The 10659-nt window shown below is 44.8% G+C and overlaps 1 non-coding gene across 1 annotated transcript; it reads right to left on the bottom strand.

Moving 5' to 3' along the window:
• Nucleotides 1–682: 682 nt before the first annotated feature.
• On the bottom strand, nt 683–784 carry LOC112440541 (U6 spliceosomal RNA). Its single transcript, XR_003028578.1, has one exon. It is a non-coding gene; the product is annotated as a U6 spliceosomal RNA (small nuclear RNA).
• Nucleotides 785–10659: the final 9875 nt, after the last annotated feature.

The following is a 10659-nucleotide window of genomic DNA, read 5'->3' as shown; positions in this document are numbered from 1 at the left end:
GAGATAGGAGGATCACTTGAGCCTGAAAGGTTGAGGCTGCAGTGAGCTGTGTTTGCACCACTGCACTCCAGCCTGGGTAACAGAGTGAGACCCTGTCTAAAAAAAAAAAATGTGTGCAAAAAGAGATGAGTTCCTTTATGTCTATTTGGCAAGCATGAACTTCTTCTCAGACCCTGATAAAGATAAAACACACAAAAAGAAAATTATAGGCACAGATAACATGAATATGGATAGGAAAAGCTTAAAGAAAATTCTCACCTCTAAAAAGAAACTTGTTTTACTATACTGCTTCAAATCTTCAGAGGGATGATAAGTTTTTTCGTGGGGAGGAGGGTGTTGTAACAGCTTCACTCAGATATAATTCTTTTTTTCTTTCTTTTTTTAGACGGAATTTCGCTCTTGTTGCCCAGGCTGGAGTGCGACAGCACGATCTTGGCTCACTGCAACCTCCTCCTCCCAGGTTCAAGCGATTCTCTCGCCTCAGCCTCCCGAGTAGCTGGGATTACAGGCGCCCACCACCACGCCCAGCTCATTTTTGTATTTTTAGTAGAGACGGAGTTTCACGATGTTGGCCAGGCTGGTCTCAAACTGCTGACCTCAGGTGATCCACCAGCCTCGGCATCCTAAAGTGCTGGGATTACAAGCGTGAGCCACCAAGCCTGGTCTATATTCTTATACTACAAAAAATATGGACTTTATAAATCTATGTCATCCTGATGCAAGGGCCATGCAAATTTCCACTGTACTGTTGCAACTTCAGTATATGTGCTGCTAACGCAAGCACAAAGGGTGATAACTTTACAAGTTAAGTTGAAAGAAATCACAGAGGATGGATGGTTTGTATGTTATCCAAGTAAACAACCACTTGACAAAACTTCCAAAGCTAAAATCAAAGGGAAGCTATCTGGAACAAACGTTCACGGCAAATATAACAAAAAGTTCTGTGTTATGTAAACGCTTACACATGTTGGTCCGGGCACAGTGGCTCATGCTTGTAATCCCAGCATTTTGGGAGGCTGAGGCAGGTGGATCACTTGAGATCAGGAGTTGGAGACCAGCCTGGCCAACGTAGTGAAACCCCGTCTCTACTTAAAATACAAAAAAATTAGCCCGGTGTTGTGGAGGGCACCTGTAATCCCAGCTACTTGGGAGGCTGAGGCAGGAGAATCGCTTGAACCCGGGAGGCAGAGATTGCAGTGAGCCAAGCCAAGATCACGCCATTGCACTCTAGCCCAGGCAACAAGAGTGAAACTCCATCTCAAAAAAAAAGAACTTAACGCATGTTGGAACAAAAAAAAAAAGGACTTACACATGTCGATACCAAAAAAAAAAAAAAAATTAAGTCTCCAATATGTAAACTGGCAAAGAACTTGAGAAGACAATTCATGAAAAAAGAGATACTATTAGCAAACAAGTGTGTGAAAAAATATTCAACTTTGCTGTGATCAAAGAAATAGAACAGTGTGGGATCATCTTACACCCACTACATTAAGATAGTTGGGTTGTTTTTTGAGACAGAGTCTCTCGCTCTGTCACCCAGGCTGGAGTGCAGTGGTGCAATCTCAGCTCACTTCAGCCTCCGCCTCCCAGGGTCCAGTGATTCTCATGTCTCAGCCTCCCAAGTAGCTGAGATTACCGATATGTGCCACCACGCCCGGCAAATTTTTGTATTTTTAGTAGAGACGGTGTCTTGCCATGCTGGCCAGGCTGGTCTCAAACTCCTCGCCTCAAGTGATCCACTCCCCTCAAGTGATCCTCCCGCCTCAACCTCTTGAAGTTCTGGGACTACAGGCAATGAGCCACCATGCCCGGCCCCCTACATTAGGAGAATTTTAAGAGTTACCTAGTATTACAACACTGTGGTAAAGCGAGTTGACTCATACGAGATTGGACATCAGGGATCATCTTAAAATTTCATAATATCCCTTTATCCTAAGGAATTTTTAAAGATTAAAAAAATAAAACTACATGAGATGTTTTTTGCAATGTCATTTCTAACAAGAAAAATAAATTTACATATATGTGTATATATGTATTTGTGTGTGTCGGTATACATATGTATATATGTACACGTATACATATATACATATATGTGTATATATATGTGTGTGTGTGTGTGTGTGTATATATATATATGCCTCATTTTCCTTATCTGTAAAATGGGGCTAATGACAGTATCTAAAGAGTGATTATGAGGATTAAGTAAAGCTCTTCAGGCTGGACGCAGTGGCTCATGCATATAATCCCAGCATTTTGAGAGACCAAGGCAGGCAGATCACTTGAGACCAGCCTGGGCAACATGGTATAACCCTATCTCTACAAAAATATGAAGACAAGCTGGGTATGATGGCACATGCCTGTTGTGCCAGCTGGTGGGAGGGATGATTGAGCCCAGGAGATCGAGGCTGCAGTAAGCAGAGCTCACACCACCACTGCACTGCAGCCTGGGTGACAGAGCAAGACCCTGTCTCCAAAAAAAAAAAAAGAATAATGATAATACAAAATTGTATCACTTCAAATGCATATACACAATGACTTACAACAATGTAAACATGATGAGAATGGACAAAGACATAGAAGGAGAAGGGAACAATGAAAATCGCCACTGCATGAACAAGGGAGGTGTATAAATCACTTTTCTTTTTGGAATTATTTTGGTTTTAGTACAAGTAGCGATCTGGTGAGAAACAAAATTAAAATATACTGAAAGCTACTCTAATGAATTGGCACCTTCTGGGGAGCCTAATATTACATCTGGGAACTCTGCATCTAAGATATTTGAAATAATAAACTCAGCATACATCCCCCCTGGGGACACCATGTGGTGTGTGGGACCAGCCAGCTGATGGCACTGCTTCACTTGCCCAGAGGACCAAAGAGGCATTTATTGGCCTCAGTAATATACCCCTGCTGGTTATTCGATCTTCCTTAAAGATGAAGTCTTTCCCTTGGCCAGGCATGGTGGTGCATGCCTGTAGTCCCAACTAGTGGGGAGGCTGAGATGGAAGGATTGCTTAAGCCCAGGAGTTCTAGGTTGCACTGAGCTATGATTGTGCCACTGCACTCCAGCAAGATTCTGTCTCAAAAAAAAAAAAAAAAAAAAAAGATGAAGTATTTTTCTTAAACCCAATACTCAAAACACAAAACAAATCTCTGCATAGTTGGGAAATGGACTCAAGTTTCATCTGGATGAACAGTAACCTTCCAGAAATAGTATGGAGAATCCTTAAAGAACTAAATGTAGAACTACCATTTGATCCAGCAATCCCACTACTGGGCATCTACCCAGAGGAAAAAAAGTCATTATACAAAAAAGATACTTGCACATGCATGTTTATAGCAGCACAATTTGCAATTGCAAAAACGTGGAACCAACCCAAATGCCCATCAATCAATGAGTGGATAAAGACACTGTAGTACATATATACGATGGAATACTACTCAGCCATAAAAAGGCATGAATTAATGGCATTTGCAGCAACTTGGTTGGAATTGGAGACTATTATACTAAGTGAAGTAACTCAGGAATGGAAAACCAAACATCGTATGTTCTCACTCATAAGCGGGAGCTAAGCTATGAGGATGCAAAGGCATAAGAACGACACAATGGACTTTGGGAACTCAGGGGGAAAGGATGGGAAGGGGGTGAGGGACAAAAGACTACAAATTGGGTTCAGTGTATACTGCTCAGGTGATGTGTGCACCAAAATCTCCCAAATCACTACTAAAGGACTTATGTAACCAAATACCACCTGTTCCCCAATAACCTATGGAAATAGAAAATTTTAAAAAATAAATATTAAATTTAAAAAAAAGAAAAAAAAAAGCCAGTAACCTTCCAGGTAGCTTCTTTGACCTGCAGGACTGAGGACTAGGTGGTTATGCCTCCCTTTTGTGATTTGGTCAATAGGCAGGAAGAGTTGGACAGCAGACAGCATTATCCTCAGATTCATTTAAATCTACAAATGGAGAAAAATGCAAATCACCAGAGGAACAGGCTTCAGGATAATGAGAGACGGACCTAGAGGCAGCCTTAGGCTTTTTCTTCCCGAAAGTCAGCAAGGCTTGAAAATCTCTACCCAGTCCAAAGCCATGCGTGGAAAGTGACTTCACTCACAGCTCCTGCATTGTCACGGGCTTGTGAAGGACAAATCGGGATATGAGTTGACGAGAGACAGAAACATAGCTGATCCAAGTTGAGCTCGAGTCCTGAACAACTGCCTACATGACTCAGAATGTGTGCAGTTAGTAAGTATATGGCTCCAATAAAGGAAGTGACAAGTTCAGCAGAGGATATAAATCCAGAAGAGAAATACCGGAAGATAACATAGAACCTAGTGTGACCAGAGGCTGAATCACAGTGAGCCTAGACTCATATGTCCAAACACCTATTCCACTTAGGATGTCAACAGGCATCTCAAACCTAATAGGTCAAACATGGGGCTCCACGTCTTTGCCCTCACCTGTTCTGCCACTGCCTTGCAGTCTCATGTAAGGGTAAAACCACCCTTCCGGCCCTTCTGCTGGAGTCTCTTTGCTTTCTCTCCTTGTTTTACATCTCACATCCAATCCATCAGAAAATCTTATTGGTCCTAGATTCAACATAGCCCCAAATCCCTCGTCTTCTCATCACCTCCACTACAACCACCCTGGTCCAAGCCATCATCATCCCTTGCCTGATTTCTTTCTTTTTTTTTTTTTTAAGACACGGTCTCACTCTGTCGTCCAGGCTGGAGTGCAGTGGTGCGATCTCGGCTCACTGCAACCTCTGCCCCCTGGGTTCAAGTGATTCTCCTGCCTCAGCCTCCTGAGTAGCTGGGATTACAGGCATGCACCACCACACCAGGCTAATTTTTGTATTTTTAGTAGAGATGGGGTTTCACCATGTTGGCCAGGTTGGTCTCCAACTCCTGACCTCAGGTGATCTGCCCGCCTCGGCCTCCCAAAGTGTAGGGATTACTGGCGTGAGCCACCGCGCCCAGGCTTGCCTGATTTCTTGTTATCGCCTCTTAACTGGTCTCCCCACAGCCACCTCCAACTCTCTTCTCAATAGTGGCCAGAGAGATCCTCTTAAAACCTTAAGTGGGACCACACCATAAAAGAACAAACCTATAAAAAGAACTGACAGGCCAGACGTGGTGGCTCACACCTGTAATCCCAGCACTTTGGGAGGCTGAGGTGGGTGGATTACTTGAGGTCAGGTGTTCAAGACCAGCCTTGTCAACATGGTGAAACCCTGTCTCTACTAAAAATAAAACTTACCTGGGCATGGTGGCATGTGCCTGTAGTCCCAGCTACTTGGGAGGCTGGGGCATGAGAATCACTTGAACCTGGGAGGCAGAGGTTGCAATGAGCCGAGATGGTGCCACTGCACTCCAGCCTGGGTGACAAAGTGAGACGCGGTCTCAAAAAAAAAAAAAAAGCTGGCAAATTAGACTTTGTCAAAATTAAAATCTGCTCTTCAAATGATGCTGTTAAAAACTATAAAAAGACAAGTCACAGACTAGAGGAGAATATTTGCAAAACCGGTATCTGACAAAGGACTTGGATCCAGAGTAAACTGTAAAACCCTCAAAATTCAATAATTAGAAGATAAGCAATCCAAATTTTAAAAACTGGTAAACACTTTAAACAGACACTTTACTGAAGAAGAGATATGGACATGAAAAGATGCTCAACGTGAATAATCCCAGCACTTTGAAAGCCCAAGACAAGAAGATCACTTGAGGCCAGGAGTTCAAGCCCAGCCTGGGCAACGTAGTAAGACCTCATCTGTACAGAAAATAAAATAAAATAATAAGCTGGCATGATAGTGTGTGCCTGTAGTCTCAGCTACTCAGGAGGCTGAGGCGGGAGGATCCCCTGGGCCAGGAGTTTGAGGTTACTGTGAGCTATGCTCATACCACTGCACTCCAGCCTGGGCGACACAGTGAGACTTGGTCTCAAAAAAAAAAAAAAAAAAGTACTGGATGATTCCATTTATACAAGGTACTTAGTGTGGTCAAATTCACAGAGACAGGCCAGGCACTGTGGCTCATGCCTGTAATCCCAGCACTTTGGGAGGCCAAAGTGGGCAGGTCACTTGAGGTCAGGAGTTTGAGACCAGCCTGGGCAACATGGTGAAACCCCATCTTTACTAAAAATACAAAAACTAGCTGGTCATAGTGGCGCGTGCCTGTAATCCCAGCTACTCAGGAGGCTGAGGAAGGAGAATTGCTTGAGCCTGGGAGGCAGAGGTTGCAGTGAGCTGAGACCACACCACTGCACTCCAGCCTGGGCAACAGAGCAAGACTTTGTCTAAAAAAAAAAAAATCATAGAGACAGAAAGTTACATGGTGTTTGCCAGGGGCTCGGGGAGGGGACAATGGGGAGTTGTTTAATGAGTGTAGAGTTTCTGTTTCGCAAAATGAAGTTCTGCAGATTGGTTACTCAAGAATGTGAATGGTCTTAATGCTAATGAACTACACACTACACTATGGCAAAGATGGTAAATTTTATGTTATGTGTATTTTACCATAATTAAATTTTTTGTGTTGTTTTTGTTTTGAGACAGAGTCTCACTCTATCGCCCAGGCTGGAGTGCAGTGGTGAGATCTCGGCTCGCTGCAGCCTCCACCTCCAGGGTTCAAGTAATTCTCCTGCCTCAGCCTCCCAAGTAGCTGGGATTACAGCCATGTGCCACCAGGCCCAGCTAATTTTTATATTTTTTTTAGTAGAGACGGGGTTTCACCATGTTGCCCAGACTGGTCTTAAACTCCTGGCCTCAAGTGATCCGCCCACCTTGGCCTCCCAAAGTGCTGAGATTACAGGCATGAGCCATCACAACCAGCCTACACATTTTTTAAATTACCACATTGCACACTTGAAATGTGTATAGCCTACAGTGGGGCAGGGCAAGGAAGGGGAGGTGAGGGAAAACGTACTGGAAGTGATAGATACATTGAACAGCATTAATTGTGATGATGGCTTCATGGCTTCAGAGATGTAAACTTTTCTCCAAACACATCAAGTTATATCCATTAAATCTACAGCTTAAAAAAGATCTACAACTTAAAAAAGCAATAAATAAGTGTCATTTACCCTATGTCACTTTTATCTCAATAAAGCTCTTTTTAATTTTTTTTTTTTTTTTTTTTTTTTTTTTTTTTTTTTTTTTTTTGAGAACAGAGTCTCACTTTGTTGCCAGGCTGGAGTGCAATAGCACGATCTCGGCTCACTGCAACCTCTGCCTCCCGGGTTCAAGCGATTCTCCTGCCTCAGCCCCCCGAGTAGCTGGGACTATAGGTGCCCGCCACCACGCCTGGCTAATTTTTGTATTTTTAGTAAAGACAGGGTTTCACCGTGTTGGCCAGGATGGTCTCGACCTCTTGACCTCATGATCCACCCGCCTCGGCCTCCCAGCGTGGTGTGTTTTTAATTTTTTTAATTCAATTTTTACAAATTCAATGGGATCCTATCCCTCTGCTGCTCTAAACCTTCCATGGGCTTCCCATTTCACTCAGAGTAAAAGCCACAGTCCTTGGAATGACCCACAAGGTTGTAGATGATCTGTTCCTGAAGTCACAGTTTCCTCATTCCCATTCTTCTCACCCTCACCCGTACCAGGCCAGCTACACCGGCCTCCTTGCTGTTTTCTCAAACACACCAGGCACCCTCCCTGGGCAGTTACCCGGGCTGCTAGCTTTTACACAGAAGGCTTTTCCCCCAGGCAACTTCATGGCTCACTTCTTCACCTCTTTCAAGACTTGATTCAAACGTCACCCTCTCATCAGGGTCTTCCCTGCATGGTATTTAAAACTCAAACAGTCTCCGACTCTGTAAGTTTCCATCTTTCTTCCCTGCTTTATTTTCTACACAGCACTTATCACTAATAAACCACATTTTATTTTTTATCTATGTCTCTCCTGACTGGAGCTCAAAAAGACAAAGATTGTTTTTGGGTTTTTTGGTTTTGTGTTTTGTTTTTTGTTTTGAGACAGAGTCTCACTCTGTCGCCCAGGCTGAGTGCAGTGGCGCGACCTCGGCTCGCTGCAACCTCCACCTCCCGGGTCCAAGCGATTCTCCTGCCTCAGCCTCCCAAGTAGCTGGGATCACAGGGGTCCACTACCATGCCTGACTACTTTTTGTATTTTTAGTGGAGATGGGGTTTCACCATGTTGGCTAGGCTGGTCTCGAATTCCTGACCTCAGGTAATCCACCCTCCTGGTGCTCCCAAAGTGCTGAGATTACAGGCATGAGCCACAGAGCCCAGCCCACTTCTGGTTTTTAAATGGAAATTGATGACCTCAAATGCAGAAGTACAGACAAACCCTCTCCCAGGTCTCCATCTATGTGGAGGCAAAAAAGACCAAAGTCAGAAGTGCTCGGGGCTGCGTGGCCTCCCTCTTCCACCAGGTCCAGCATTTCCCACACTTTGTGGGTCTGATGCTTGATTTTAGCAGCCAGGGTGTATAAGAAAGGAGCGCAGCTGGAGCCATCCTCCCCTCACCACTCGCGGTGGTCCGATGTCTCAGAGCATCCAGAAAAGAATGCAAACACCAATTAATCGGGAGGCTGAGGCAGGAGAATCGCTGGAACCCAAGAGGCGGATGTTGCAGTGTGCTGAGATTGCACCACTGCACTCCAGCCTGGGTGAAAGAGCAAGACTCCATATCAAAACAAACAAACAAACAAACACTCAAACAGGCTTTTATGAGGGCTGTAACCCAATGGACAAGGCGCACTCTCTTAGCCTGGGAATGTCCCTGCTCTGAACCAGTTGCCTTGCCAACAAGCCACATGTTTCCACCCTGCAGAATCCAATTTCCGAGCAATGTGACAGTGACAGGTCCAGAGACATGCTACACACTCCCAAGGTGCCTTTGAACACCTGCTGAATCGTTAAGAACAATGTGTATCTCTGCATGTACTTAGCAACGTGGAACACGCACCAGGCAAATGCACATCACGCTCAGTTTATGCAGCAGCCCCCACCACCCCAGGCCACCCCCAAACATCTTGCAAGCTACAGAGCACACAAGGCTGAGCCACCTTCTTTATCACCATCATTCTCAGAATCACTGCAGACTCACTCCTTAAGTCCCAGATTAAGCATTAATATTAACACTTTAATATTAAGTTATTTAATCCTCACAACAACCCTATGATTTAAATGACTACTATCCCATTTCAGATGGAGGAAGAGAGACCTAGAAAGGGTAGGTAGCGCTGGGTACTGTGGCTCACACCTGCAATCCCACCACTTTGGGAGGCTGAGGCAGGAGGATTGTTTGAGGCCAGAAGTTCGGGGCCAGCCTGGGCAGCACAGGGAGACCCCCTCCTCCCTATCTCTACAAAAAGAAAAATCTAAAAATTAGCCAAGTATGGTGGTGTGTACCTGTAGTCCCAGCTACTTGGGAGACTGAGGTGGGAAGATCCTTGAGCCCAGGAGTTGGAGGCTGCAGTGAGCTATGATGGCACCACTGCACTCCAGCCTGGGTGACAGAGCAAGATCATGTCTCTCCAAAAAAAAAAAAAAGAAAGAAAGAAAGGGTAAGTAATTATCCAAATTCACACAGCTAGAGAAAAATGACACCAGGATTTAAACCTAGACTGTCTGCCTCCAGAGTTTACCCTCTCAAACATTCCCCTATACTATGACTCTGTAATACTCCTTAAATGTGCAGGTTAAAGATTGTTGTAATTATCTTTGCTGCATAACTACCCACCCAAAAACTTCACAAAGAAAAATACCAAGTTCATTCTGCTCATGGACACAGTGGGTGAGGAATTTGGGCAGGACACCATGGGGACAGCTTGTCTCTGCTCTACCGTGTCTATCCAAGGCATCAGCTACAAAGGCTCAAAGGCTGAGAATGACTCAATGGCTGGGACTGATATCATCTAAAGCTATTGCACTCACGTCACTCTCTACACACGGTCTCTCCATGTGACCTGGGCTGCTCAGCCTGGTGGCTGCTTTCGAGAAGCAAGTGTCCCACAAGGCAGGAAGTAGAAGCTGTTGGTTTCTGAAGACGGATACTGGAATCCAGAGCAGCATCACGTCTGCCGTTTTCTATTGACCAAGCAGTCCCAGAGTCCAGATTCCATGGGAGGGGCAGAGACCCTACCTCTCAAAGAATTTTGTGGCCATTTTTTTAAACCACCAATAAGATCGTTTAGCCTAACTCCTTTATTTATTTATTTATTTATTTTTATTCTTTGAGACAGTCTTGCTCTGTCACCCAGACTGGAATGCAGTGGCGCGATCTCAGTTCACTGCAACCTCTGGCTCCCGGGTTCAAGCCATTCTCCTGCGTCAGCCTCCTGAGTAGCTGGAATTATAGGTGTGCACCACCACATCCGGCTAATTTTTATTATTTTTAGTAGAGACGAGGTTTCACCATGTTGGCCATGCTGGTCTTAAACTCCTGGGCTCAAGTGATCCTCCCACCTCGGCTTCCCAAAGTGCTGGGATTACAGGCATGAGCCACCGCGCCTGGCCAGTCTAACCGCTTTAAATTCTAGCTGAACAACTGAAGCTCAGAGAAGTTAAGCAATGTGTCCAAGATCACATAATTCATAAAGTGCTAGTGCCAGCATGGAACAGGTGCCTTCAGGCCCGGTCTCTTAACGCTATGCCACTCCGTCTCAATGTGGCTGCACGTTGAAATCACCTGG

The sequence above is a fragment of the Pan paniscus genome, chromosome 6, assembly GCF_029289425.2.
Source record: "Pan paniscus chromosome 6, NHGRI_mPanPan1-v2.0_pri, whole genome shotgun sequence".
Taxonomy (NCBI): domain Eukaryota; kingdom Metazoa; phylum Chordata; class Mammalia; order Primates; family Hominidae; genus Pan; species Pan paniscus.
Note: the sequence above shows the minus strand (reverse complement) of the source record. Positions and strands in the feature narration are given on the sequence as shown.